At 31.3% G+C, this 14,228-nt stretch overlaps 1 protein-coding gene across 11 annotated transcripts in view; it reads right to left on the reverse strand.

Annotated features, from left to right (window-relative positions):
• Positions 1-14,228, reverse strand: part of LOC145269173 (zinc finger protein castor homolog 1-like) — a 750,830-nt gene that overhangs the window by 316,355 nt on the left and 420,247 nt on the right. The window contains exon 1 of one of the 11 annotated variants that reach the window (XM_080124815.1): positions 2,147-2,277. The exons of the other annotated variants lie outside the window; for them this stretch is intronic. The gene's annotated coding sequence lies outside the window, so the exon portion shown is untranslated. Of the gene's footprint in view, positions 1-2,146; positions 2,278-14,228 lie in introns of those variants that run through there. 11 annotated transcript variants of the gene reach the window in all.

A 14,228-nucleotide genomic window follows, 5' to 3' on the forward strand; every position in this document is an offset into this window, starting at 1 on the left:
TAAGTACCTTTGTGTGAAATCTAAAAAATCGGCCCAGCCATTTCTGAATCCATAGAAAACTCTCACACACAAAGTTCTCTTTCTATAATAGTAGAGACTAGCAGAGAGACCCAACGTTGCCGGGATTGAATGATGATTAACAAATGTTTCACCATTTTTATTGTCACCGAAATCGGTGAAATCGCTCATTTTTCAATCAAATCAATTGATTGACTGCTCCAGTTGGGGACCCATCGTGGTGCACCGGCAGGAAGCTTTACCTGCCGCCACACACTGACTTCGTTTACAATACATTATAGTCTACATTGACCTGTAGAGAACCTACTGTTGATTTTATAAAATTATTTTTTATAAATAATGGCTTGAATTAAAGTTTAAAATGCAAACGCCAAGTATCATGATCCAATTGTGCTCTAAACAGAAACATTCATTTTGAACACGTATCTGTCATATCAAAGAATCTACTGTTGAATTTATATACCTGACTTCTGACTGTGCTGTGTTTAAGGCTAAAATTTAAAAGAAGCTAAGCATCATGGATCAATTGTGCTTTAAACAGAAATATTCATTTTGAACCCTGTCTTATCACAGAACCTACTGTTGATTTTATATGTTGGGCCTTTCTGTAATAAAACTTCTCAAATGCACATGTGATTTAAGGCTGTATAAGGCGTTGACTTTGTTTAAAATCGCCTGTTCCTTCTTTCATCGAATTTTTTTGGTTATCGGTATTTATCAAAGACATTCCAATACAAAACCTATGTAAAACACTGGCAGGCAGATATAGTACATTTGTGTGAAATTTTAAAAAAAATCGACCCAGTAGGTCCATAGGGAACGAACTTGAACAAAATTTCTTTTATATAATAGTAGATGTAATAGTATTATAGACAAGATAAAGCCATATATATATATTAGTTTACTCCACTTTTTCTCAGAACCCACTGAGCCGATCTGGCTGAAATTTAATATGGACCTTTGTTATGATAACGTGCAGCGAACTAAGTATTATGGTATCCATTTGGTGCGCTGTTAAGTATTAATAAAGATTAGTTACCACAATACCACATTTACTCCAGAAATTTTCTCAAAATTGAATGGGCTTAAATGGGCTTTAATTGACCGAAATTTTCCATGGACCGTTGCTATAATAAGGTGCAGTGATGTAAATATTATAGTATCCATTCGATGCACAATTAAGAATTAATAAAGATTAATGTTTAATGCAAAAACTGAGCACGAACTTAACCATCAGTTTGGCATAATGCATTTAATCTAAAATCAACGAACTATAATTTTCCATTTTTAATGGGCTAAAGAAGTATATATGTATATATGTTCCCTACCAATTTTGCCATCATATTTACGTTGGTGAAACTCAACGTAGATTAGAGAAAAGTCTCAATGAATAAAAAACAGATTTAAGAAATATCGATTCTCTGAATGCATTATTCTCTCATTCTTTGCAGCAAAATCATACTTTTGACTTCAAAAAAGAAAAAAATAGTTACATTTATTTTAAATAAACCGCAATAGACTTCTTGAATCTGCGCTTATCGCAAATTCAAGCACAATTAAACAACGTGAAGGTTTCTATAATGTACCGCCATTAATAAGTAAACTTCTATTAAAAGAACATAATTTAATTTTAGACACAGGTTAACTCTCTCACACTATAGAAAACGCCATCTATAATAATTAATACATATAATCAGTCAATAAATTACATAATAAAAATACACTCATCTCATTTCAGTTACACCTCTATATTTAAATATAATGGACATATTTGTTTCAAAAAGAATATCTTTTTAAATATAATAACGGTTATATCACGTTATGAAAAACACTCCCTCTTTTTCACCACATTATCCACCTCTTTTTTTTGAATTTCCAATGATTTTTTCATTTCTGAAATGCAACATCAAAAATATATTTTTCAAATTAGTAATAGTTTTCTTAATTTCATTCATCCAGAGGAAGTCTTGCAATAAAGACGAAACGTTGATGAACACATAACTTGGTTTTATATATCTCTCTCATTATATATATATATATATATATATAATACAATTTATATTGATACTGTATTTTAATTGGTAAGCAGTTATCGTTCAGATTTGTATCGTATAAGAAAAAGACAAACCTTTAAGTCAGGTCAAAATGGATCATTTCGATTCGGCAGTGAAAAAGTGAAGTCGTTCAGAATTAAATCCCGGGCTCATTTTTTTTTTTTTTTTTTTTTTTAAATAGGAAATAGTTTTAAACTCCAATTGCATAAAAAATATCCAGTTTGGAAATTATTTCTCATAGCTTTTTGTTAAAATATAATCCGGTATTCTTCTCTTTGCTCAGAAACTAGCAGAATGACTAAAGGCAATTTCAAAGAAGATGGCCAAGCAAAAAAATTATTACCTTAAACTAAACGACCTTTATTGTTGTTGTTTTTTTCTGGTTTATTTCCATAAGGTTGCGATCTTCTTTCTTTCTTTATTGACAAACTTTCTTTTATGGAAAAACAAGAGAGTCAAAAGCAAGGTAGAAAAACAATAGCTGAAAAAAAGGCTGTAAATAATAAGAATCTTGTTTGTGAGAAGAGGATGAGTTTATGATTGTCATAAACATTTAGCTTTTAACTCGCGCCATTCTCACAGAAATTCGCCGCCCACAATTCCCACACATACACAATAATACAAAAAAACAAAAAAAAAAGCGAAAAAAAAAAAAAACAAAAAAAACTTTGATTCCTATATGCAACATGTGGAATTAACTGCTGCTTTCATTATTTAGTTTGTATAAAAACAAAAAAACAAAAAAAAAAACAGATCTTCAAAAATAATTCATATGAACACAAATTTGTTAAATAAGAGGTTTGGAAAATCAATGACATAACTTTTTTTTTACTGGGGGAAGGGGGGGCACCACTTATCAAGGGCCAAACGCGAGGTCAAGTAGGTACGTGCAAAATGAATTGTCATACATTTTGACTCCTTCCTTCACTTGAAAATGCATCAAAATTCAAGAAATGAACCAATTTTAATGAAAGTTTTAGTATTTATTAACGATCACTGAATATAGTGAATTCATTATTTTTTTAAAATCTTAGTAACATGTATTATGTTATATAAATAAAAACACTTTTTTAAAGTTATAGTTTTTAGTATTAAAAAAAAAGCATGAATTTGTATTTTTATGAAAATAAAGTATCGTAAAATGTTAAGTAAAAAATAAAAAAATAAAAATTCTCATACTACGAAAAAAAACCCTAAAGTCCATGTTAATGAAATTAATATTTTGAATTAAGACATCATTGAATTAAGTATTGTTGTTTTATTATTACTTGGCAAATATATTCGGTGAACTAAGTGCAACAGAAATTCAAACAATTGCACTTAATTAAAGGGATGATTATAAACTTAAAAATATCTCTCAGTTGGAATATATAAAATAGTGGGTGATGGTCTGTCACCCAAGACTTGAAAAAAATAGCATTTTTTTTTAAATTGTACGTGTGTTTGATTAAAAATTTATTACAGAACTTGTGTGGGTTGCCTGATCTTGCCTGGTCATAAAATATGTTTAAATATATTTAAATTCATGCAGTTTCTGTATTTATTATTACTGAGACAATTCTCTATTGAATATATAGTACTGATGGCAAAAGTAAAAAAAAAAATAAATGACTTTGTTGCTATCTGCTCGAATTGAAACCAAAACATCCAGCGTTCCAATCACGTTCTCTACTGTTTGAGCCATCGACAGATAAGAAAGATTTAAAATTAAACCACTAAAGCTATGAATGAATTTGTGCATACGCAAAAGCATAGAAATATGTCAGCAAATTGAAATGAACATTTTGCATTTCAACTTGCCGACATATTTCTGTACGCGTTATTCATTCATCCAAACTTTTTTAAAGAAAAATAAATTTTTACTAGTATACATTAAAAAACAATTCTTTTTTTTAGCTCAGAGGTTACCACTTATCAAGGCCTGCAGGCCACTCTAGGATAAGGGTTAAATATTAGGTAGATGGTGAGATAACATGATCAGTTATGGTGGAACTTGGGTAGGGTTAGATTATTTAAGACGAGGGCTCATTAGATTTGAAGATCATATAACGTTTCTGAATTTATGAGATGAGGATTGGTTACTCATATTATTATTCATCCGACTACTGTTCTCATCTTGAATGTGATTTTCACAACGTTCCCGTCGATGTAATATCCGACCTTCTTCAGGTGTATCTTGTCGAACTTGGGAATGTTTCTGTCAAACTCGGGAATTTAGACGGAATTTCGAGCAGAACCCTTTATTTACTTCACAGGGGTAGCATGCTCTTGTTCCGTCAGTCATGACTGGATAGACGTCCTAAGTAATTCATGTTATAGTCAGCCAGGAAGCAGACACGGTATTGTGTTTCACAGATGGACAGTTTTAGGAAGGAAACTTTGCTCATGGAATTTCTATTTAATTTTAAACACAGAGTGAGCAAAGTTGTTGACGATTGTTGTAACTAGACAAGCAATTGTTGCAAACGTTTTTACAAGGAGGGGCCATAGGTTTTCCAGTAATTTTGGCAACAGATCTGATGTAGATCTTCCATTTCAGGTCTTTAGGTAAAGATCAGTCCCAGAAGCTTGTCAAAGCAGAGTGCTTCTTCAAGACGAGAACCGTCCATTTCAACTGGGACAAAGTAGGGGTATGAGCATTGGCGGTAAAAAAGATACAAGTTTGATTTTCGATGCATCAAAGGTAACTCGTCATTTTTTTATCCCATTGTGTTACATGCTTCAATTCGGAGGAAAGGAAAATATTCCAGTCTTCGTCGGCTTTTGAAATATTGCCATAAATGGTAGTATCGTCTGCGTAGATGAAAGAACAAAGAATGTGATTAAATAAACATTTTCTTTTTTTATTAAGCAAAATTATTATGGTCAGCGTGAAAGTCAGCAGGCATTTGTATTTACAATTTGAGTGAAAACATTTCTTTAGTGTAACGCCCCGCCCTTTTTGATAATTATAAAATTTTTAATAAAACAAAGCGTGTACATTTCCTCATAATTTAATATCTTAAGATTTTGATTTACTAATTATCGTTGAAATAGTTTCAGAAAATTGATAATTATTTTTCCAGAGATTTTTAAAGTTGATTTATTCTCCGATTTAAAATTAAAATGAATTTTGGGGATTTTTTTTTCAACATTTGTAACCGTAAATTTTTTAACACGTAAATATACATTTTTCCCCCTACTAGAGATAAACTTTGGTCTTTTATCTTTCAAATACCATCAAAATTTAAGCGTAAACTAAAAAACTAATTATGATAAGGCTTAAGAATCATAATCATGTTTCTTCGGCCATTTTAGCTCATACCTAAATATAATGAGCGCCACTTGAGACAACAGCGTTATTATCGGTAATGATGGAACTTGGGTAGTGTTTGTTTATTTAAGAGGACGACTCACTAGGAACTTATTACACGTTAGACTTGAAAACGGCCATGTTATAGTTAGCTGGGAAGCAGCCTTACAATATAGGCTAAGATAAGAGAAATTGTTGGCAGTTGTTGTAGCTAGACGAGTGTCTGATGTGAATGTTCTACAGGAGGAAACGATAGATAGAAGCTCAGGTGAGCACCGGTCATGAAAATGATGCTACAGCAGAGACTCGCCACGTCTCTTCTGCGAGAAAGATGAAGTAGAGCAGAAAAGAAGGCTTAGCCACTAAATTTAGAAGCTGCTTTTGTACTCTGTCTCGGCAGGAAAGAGTGCTTTTAGCAGCTCCTTCCCAGATGTGGAAACTGTCTTCCATCTTCGGATGTATTTGGATCTAATACAGGTAGAAGACTGTGTTAGGAGCGAGATACATACATTGTTTTTATTTACTTTTATTTATCCAAAACAAGAAACACTGTCACTTGGGTAGGGAACTGAGTAGTAAGATGTTTATTCACATTACATTTACAGTTCTGCATATAGTCACGAAAACAGAATAAATTCAAAAGGTAAGTGGTTAAAGGAAAGAAGCTGTCAAAGTAAAAAAAAAAAATCTTCTGTTATCTATAGTGAGGGGGTGGGATTTTGTTGCCAGTCTTCATCGATTCATCTCCAAGTAACAATACCCAAATGAACAAAAAGCTGAAAAAAGAGAGAATTTCAAAGAACAGTCAAGAAAAGCATGCAGAATAATTAGAGCTCAGAATGTAAATGAAACAAAACATTACAGAAGATCAGAACAACATTCGTACCGTTGGCTTCAATTCTAACAAAAGGCACAGATTTGAAATCGATCATACCAATGTTGTTTTGATATCCTCGGGGAGATCCAAGAAGGATTCTTTAAATAGAGACTTCGATATAATAAAAGCTTGACATACAGATGCAGCTTAGATACAAGAGGAAAGGATATTGATAATAGAAAAATATATGCTGATGCATATAGATTTATTGACCGATTTGAAACAATACAGTGTATAGGGATTATGAAAGCTCTTTATGCCAGGCATTTCAAAGCCTAATGCTTCTCATCAGAAGAGGGAGGGAGTTGCTAGGTGACAAGGTAAGGATGTGACGTTTAGCAATAGGCATATTAGGGGATCTTGTATAAAGTGTATACATTCAAAGAGGGAAAGAGAGTTGTTTAAGGGATTATTAGATAATTATGGTACTTTAAATATGTTAGAGAGAGGCTTTGGTAGGATTGGGCGATAGAGGATGGAGTAAACTTTAGGAAGTAGTTACTATATGTTATGGAATTTCAACTAATTAATCAATTAGGGTCAATGAGAGCGACACACACACACACACACACACACACACACACATTTGAGAACTCTGGTGGGGGTTCTCTTCTTAAAAGGATCACATTATGTGTGTGAGAGGGAGAGAGGGTGTGTGTGTGTGTGAGAGAGAGGGCGTGTGTGTGAAAGAGGGAGAGAAATTAGAGGGCAAAAATGGAATGATCTCATGCTACTTTTAAAACAAGTAATTCTTTCATTTTTGGAATTCCCAGCGTTACTTCAAATCTTAAATCATTTCAAACAAAATATAAAACGAATAAATATTGTCCAAACAGCCAATCATATTCTAACATTCTTTGAATAGTTTCTTCTTTAAGAAGTCGTATCTCCATCTTTCTGATAAGGAGTGCGATTCACAATTGTCTGCAATTAATATCTCTAAGTTTCAAAGTAAAAAAATAGAAGAGTTTTGGTTCTTGGTTGGGAATTAAAAAAAAAAAAAAAAGAAAATGGTGCCTGGGGAATGGATTCTCAACAATGTAGTCTTTGGAAAAAGTGTAATCCAAACAAAAACATGAATTTAGATAGAATACTATCAACAAAAAGTTATTTATTTGGATGTTCATCCACTCTTTCTCTCCTTCGTCCAATATTGTACTCAGTCTAAGAAATAAATCTAATATATAAAAGGCTATATGCCTGTGTGTGTCTGTCTCCATTTTTTCAAAGTACATCTCCTCTGAGATGCAAGGTCGCAGAGCAGTGCGAAGTAGGTCAAATGATTGCAACTTTTGTGAACTGTTTATTTCTGGGGTTTTAGCCGGTAAAAATAGCTGTAAAGGGGGCAAAATTGGAACTTGGAAAGGGTAAGTCGAACAAACGTGTTATTTGTACACCTGCACAAATATATATATATTCATACAATTAAGTCGGTACATTTTTCTAACTATTTCTTATTCATCTGATGATAGCTCAAATGCTAACAACTAAGGCTAGAGCGCTACATGTTTTGGTTTCGAGTCTAGCTGGTGGCACTCGAATCATGATTTTTTTTTTGTACTTTTGAAATCACTTCTATATATTGGGTACAATATAATATATAATGATCAATAGAGAATTGACTATAATAGTAACTACAAAATTTGCACAAATTTAAATATATTTTAGTGTATTTTACAACCGGGCAATGCTGGAGGGGGCTAGTTTATTTTATAAATGTTGTTTTTAAATAAAAAAAAATGAAAGCGCATCAAACATGTGAGACAGAAACTGCATATCGTACTCGTCACTGTGTGATATATTGTGGAACAACCCTTCCCAAGCACGTGAGTTTGTTAATCGGGAGGGGGCGAGGTCGTTCCCCATGGATTCCGAAATGGCTGTGACGATTTTTTTAAATTTTGCACAAATGTGCTTTATGTGTCTGCGAGTTTTTTTTAGATAGGTTTTGTATCAGAATACCTCAAATATGTATCAAACATCAATAATCAAAAATATCCGATTAAAGAAGGAACTGATTTTGACCAAAGTTAACACCTTATACAACCTAACATCACAAATGCATTTCAGAAGTTTTATCACCGTGCAAGCAGAAAGGCCTGGCATATAAAATCAACAGTAGGTTCTTTGATAAGACAGGGAATATTCGAAATGAATAAACATGTTTAGAGCAAAACTGACTCATATTTGACTGTTGCATTTTAAACTTTAATTTAAACCATTATATAAAAATGATTTTATAAAATCAACAGTAGGTTCTCTACAGTGCAATGTAAGCTACAATGTATTGTGGACTAAGTCTATGTGAGGAGGCATGTGAAGCTTTTCCTGGTGCAACATGATAGGTGTCCGACTAGAACAAGCAATCAATCGATTTGATTGAAAAATAGGCGATGACAATAAAAAGTATTGAACGTATAGAACTTTCTTTGATCCTCATTCAATTTGGGTCTTTTTGTTAGTCTTATCTCATTTTTGTTATTTTTCATCTTATAAGTTATTTTGGCCAGATTTGAGAAGTTAGACCTAAATAGCAAATCAAACTGACTAATTTTCATTTGTTAATGTACTCTCATTTGCAATAAGTTAATGTACTCTCATTTGCAATAAGTTAATGTACTCTCATTTGCAATAAGTTAATGTACTCCAATAAATTTTTTTAAAACATACTTAAGTGACTTTAGTAATATGTAGACATTCTTAAGCAATCACCTTAAAAGTAAAATCATTATAGAAGAAAAATCAGATAAGGGGAATAACTCTTATTTTATTAATAGTTGTTTTTCTTTATTTGCTTTTCTTTTTGAAGGCTGATTTATAATTTAAACAGTATTGGTTGAAACGTGGTTGTAGAACATAGAATATTTACAAAATAAATTGGAACATAATAGATCCTGGACAACATCGTGTGTGTACAGATAGTAATAATTAAATTAATTATTTAATGTAAAAAACAAAACAAAACAAAAACAAATAAATTACTGTCTCTGCAATTTAAAAAAAAAAATTCAAATGAACATCAAAGCAATGTTGCATAGGCACCGCCAAAACTGGGGGGGCAGGTCAGTACTTTTTGACGGACCGTCTTTTTAAAAATCTACCAAAAATCAGGTAATTATCCGATCAATACGAAATTTTCAGCGATTATTAGGAGAAGAATGAACTTTATAACAGTGTACTTATTTTTCATAAACGATATTTATATATATATATATTTTTTTGCTTACAACCCCCCCCCCCTTGTTTTGAAGTGGGAACAAATATGCTTAAAATAATCATCTGAAACTGAATAAAACATATTGTGCTGTTGTAAGGGACAGAATTATAGATTAAAAAAAAAAAAAAAAAAAATTGTTTGCATACCTTATTTTGACGTCTGAATATCAGAACTTCGATTGTGTTTAATTATCCCGCTTTTGAGTTTTGAAGTGTGAAATTCGGTGAATATGTTAAGTAAAATAATTAATTTAAGTTAAGCAAAACAAAAAAAAATTTTTTTTAATATTTATACGAAAAAAGCCATTTCAAAATTTTTGATAAATAAATTAACAATTTTTTTTTAGCGAGCCGAATAATGCATGACCATTATTAAACAGGGCATGCTTTGAATAATCGATACAAAAAAAAAAAATTCGATAAATATTGTGCCCTTTGTGTTAAAAATAGCATCATTTTTATCGATCCCGTTTGAAAACGTTTGCCGCCTTTCGACTACGGTGGACCAAACGCGCTGAAATAATTTTTTTTTATTCTGCTTTAAATTGCCCCCCCCCCCATTTTGGGGAGCCTGGCCCCCACACACATACACATTAAAAACCAAACTCATACAAATGGTCACCCATCTGGTACTGGCCAGCCTCAGCTTAATAATACATTGAAATTTTCGTCACTGAAAAATAAGTTTTTTTGGCCTGTTTGGTCTTCCATAGTTTTCTTCCCATCAAAAGAAAACGTAAACAGAGTCGATCTGAACTCTACGACGACGCGAAATATTTGGTTACCTATATGAATAAGTGGAATTATTTGAAATTCAGGTACTTATATTATAATATTTTTGCATATTCTCTTAGAAAATCATCCTAAATCTTAGACAATAAATAAATAAATTAATTATTTCAAAAACCCTTTTTTTTTAAATATTTAAGTACGTTTTTTGTGCAAGACAAAAAATGTCAATTGTTAACTTTTTGGGAAAATTTAACATTTAAAATTGAATTAAAAATAGTAGAAAAAGTTTTACATTATTCTGTTTTCTATATGATAAAATTCAGGGTTTTATCTTTCTGGAAAAAAAAAAGTTACTCAGAAATAATGGATTTTAATAAATGTAATTTAGTTTTAAAAAACAACAACAACTTGATTTTGCGGCCATTTTTGGCGGTGCCTATGTTAATCTTACAAGTATTTCAACAAACGATAAAATCACCCATTATTCACTATAAATACTGAAATGTTTTCTATTCTATTAGCTTATTTTCGCCAACCACCTGCCTTTGGAATCATTTTGTCACAACGTTGTTTACATATGTAAGCTGACGTAATCGTAAAGATCAACGGTGTAAACAATAGTTTTATGTGGTTCTCTGATATTATTAAATGAGGAACCATCTCAAGTTAAAATCATTTTAGTATTACACATGTAATTAACAGAAAAACACATTTTAAATGTGTCAATACCTAACAAGAACACTGATTTAAAAAAAGAAATAACAAAAATAAGATATGTTACAGAATGTCACCATACTTTTTTTTTGTATTGCTTAAAGACGAAAATTTTATTAAAATGTTTTCCCCCTCTATTACTGTGAATTATTGATTTTAATTCGAAAATATTCTTTATGTCATTTTTTAAATATATACATACACACACATACCAAAAGAATATCTGAACCAAGATCAGTATAATCAATATGGAAAGCATTTTAAGCTTTTCTCTTTTTTTAATTTTGCAATTCAGGTGGGCGGCAGTCCCATGATAATGTGTTCTACAAATAGATAATTCTAGGAAAAAAAAAACTTTGTTCATGAAAGGGGGTGAAATTATTGGAGGGGGGGTGAAATTATTGACAGTGGTTATAGCTAGACTAGTTTGCTTTGTTATGAATGTTTTAGTGGGACGAGGGGTGTCAAGCACCTTCCATGAAATTAATAGAATAGAGAAAGACGGACATCTTTTCTGTAGAAAGAAAAGGGCGTTGCTTACTAGATTTTGAAGTCGGTTTTGTACTCTGTCAAGGCAGGAAAGAGTACTTTTCATGGCACCTCCCCAAATGTGGTAACAGTACTCCATTTTAGGACGTCTTTGCTTTTATACAAGTAAAACATTATCTCAGGAGTGAGATACTTTTGAAGCAATAGCATCATCCAACCATCTTTCCATCAATCTTGGCAAAGAATTTAATGTAAATTTTCCATTTCTGGTTTGCTTCAGGGTGAGGACCATTTATTTCAGTTGAAATAAAGTGAGTATCAGACTCTTGGTGATGACAGGAGGGAATCTTGGTCTTAGGCGTTAAATTATAGTCTGTTCTGATACTATACTTTATTTGGAAAAGTAAAAAATACTACAAATAAATCGAAAATAAAAACATTATAAAATTGGCAAACATTTAAATTGTAATATTTTTTTTCGTTTATGAAATATTCAGCACAGAAAAAGATATACTCGATTGTGAATGGTGGTGGGCATGAAAAGTGCTAGCCAATTTTATGTAAAGTACCACCCTTATTTCCAAGGCTATTTAACGGTTTAGGACTCAAAACTTAAGCATTTGTTTGCTATGGGAGATAAATTCTGCATGTTTTTCTTTTTTTTAAGGTAATTTTGTATGGTTTTACAACATTGCGAGCCAGACTTTAAGATTAGATAGATACTAAAGATTAGTTACCTGTCCCAAAAAGTTAGAATGTCCTAGAAATTAGGAATCATTTTATTAAAAATTTATATGAAAAAATGATCCCCCACTTTAAATTCTAAAATATTTGTTTGGAATTTTCACACATAATCGCTTAAAAAAGCATACTCCCATTTTTTGGAAAAAAATACCTAAGGGTTCTCATCTGCTTTTAAATATGGATATAATTTATTTTTTTAAATTGACAAACTGTTTATGCCTTCCGTTTATTCTCAAAGATTTCCATCTGCTATTTTTCCCATTTATGCTTACCTTTTTACTTACCCTTCCCAATCTCCTCTTCAGAATAGTTCTAAAACTCTTAATTAAATTCACATATAAATTTGGTGCCTAGATTTTGCAGATTTCTTTTTTAATTTTTATTTTGCAAATATTAATTTTTCTTATATTTGCAGAGAATTTATTTGGCAATATTCGATATTTAGGTATTTTAATAGGTTTTGTAATATATTTTAGTTTAACTTTTATTATAAACACTGTTTGATTTTACTATTTGTTTCTTGCAAAACAAAATACACCTTCAAAAAACAGTTTAAACTAACTGATAAAATTTGGCAGTCTTCTGGAGAGTTAACTACTTCAATGTAATTCCAGAAATATATAGTGAGAAAATACGGAATATTTTGTTATGTATATTCATAATATTTTTAGGAAGTAGGAAGTTAAAATATAGCATTTTTCATTTTTTGGGAATTTTTTTGTTTTGTTTTGAATTAGCGTTTTTAAAAATGTCAGAGGGCAAAAGTTCAAAATCAAGCTAGTTTCTGGAGATGTCTTTTCTCTGATCTAGTGGTTTTTTATAATCTCAGTTGGCAACACTGATGATCTGACTGAGCTGATGAACATTTTATTACATAACTCCAAATTTGATGAAGAGCAATTCTTTTCTTTTATTTTCTGCAGTAGACAGAATGCCACGTCACATCTTGGACGTATGAAGTGTTTCTTTGCCGGCAGAGGAGGTTGAAGAAATCCTGCAAGAAGAACTGAGGTTTTGGGGGAAATTATATATATATATGTAATATATATAATAACAGGGAGGCCCAACATTGTCTGGGATTGAATGAGCATCAACAAATGTTCCACCATCCCATACTTTTATTATCATTGAAATCTGTTAACGACCATTTTTCAATCAAATAAGAGTGTTAACTTTGATCCAATTCTTTCTTTAATCAGACTTTTGATTATTGATACTTATCAGAGCCATTCTGATATAAAAACTAAGAACACACCCAGATACATAATGTACACTTGTGTGAAATTTCCAAAGAACTGTCCTAGCTGTTTTGGAACAAACTTACAGACAAAGAAAGACAAAATGGCTTTTAAATTTAATAAATAAAGATACTGAACATAAAAATGTTATTATATAACATTGAATATAATGAATCCCGGGCAACGCCAGGTCGATACATTATTGTGCCTTTTTTTTTCTTAAATTAACACCAAATTCTTTTTTTACGAATAGCCTTAATGTAATTAGTTTTATAATCTTTCTTTTTGTGTTAGAAATTGAGAAATTGATTGAAAGCCCTTCTAAATTCAACTGGCGTCATTGTAGGCTAATAATAGGAGTAATAGCCTCATTTTAAAATGATTAGAATTTTACTAAGTGATTGCACAAATATCCTGTTATTTCTGTAACAATGGAGGAAAGAAAAAAATTGAAGGCAAATTAGAGTAAATTGTAGGTAAATTAGCTTTAAATGAATAACTATAACTTCTTGTTATCAACGGTATTACTGATTAATGTATAGAGAAATAGAGACCAAAGAAATTTTTTTATTTATACCAAACTAATTATTTATAGATATAATAAGCAGCTACTTTTTTCTTAAATATGCAATTCTCAGCATCTCAATGAGCAATAGAAATGAACTCCAAATTCTGAAATACCCCAAATATTTTATTTAAGGATCCTACTTTATGTAATTAGATTACAGAAATAAAGTAAAACTAAAACAATCTGCTTAAGATTTTACTTAGGATGAAAATCAGAGCAAAATTCTCATTTCCAAAGTGGGTAAGTATGGTAACCAAGTGAGCCACTGGGACAATAAGGAAATGGT

This window comes from Euprymna scolopes, chromosome 4, assembly GCF_053919585.1.
Source record: "Euprymna scolopes isolate OS-2025 chromosome 4, ASM5391958v1, whole genome shotgun sequence".
Taxonomy (NCBI): Eukaryota; Metazoa; Mollusca; class Cephalopoda; order Sepiida; family Sepiolidae; genus Euprymna; species Euprymna scolopes.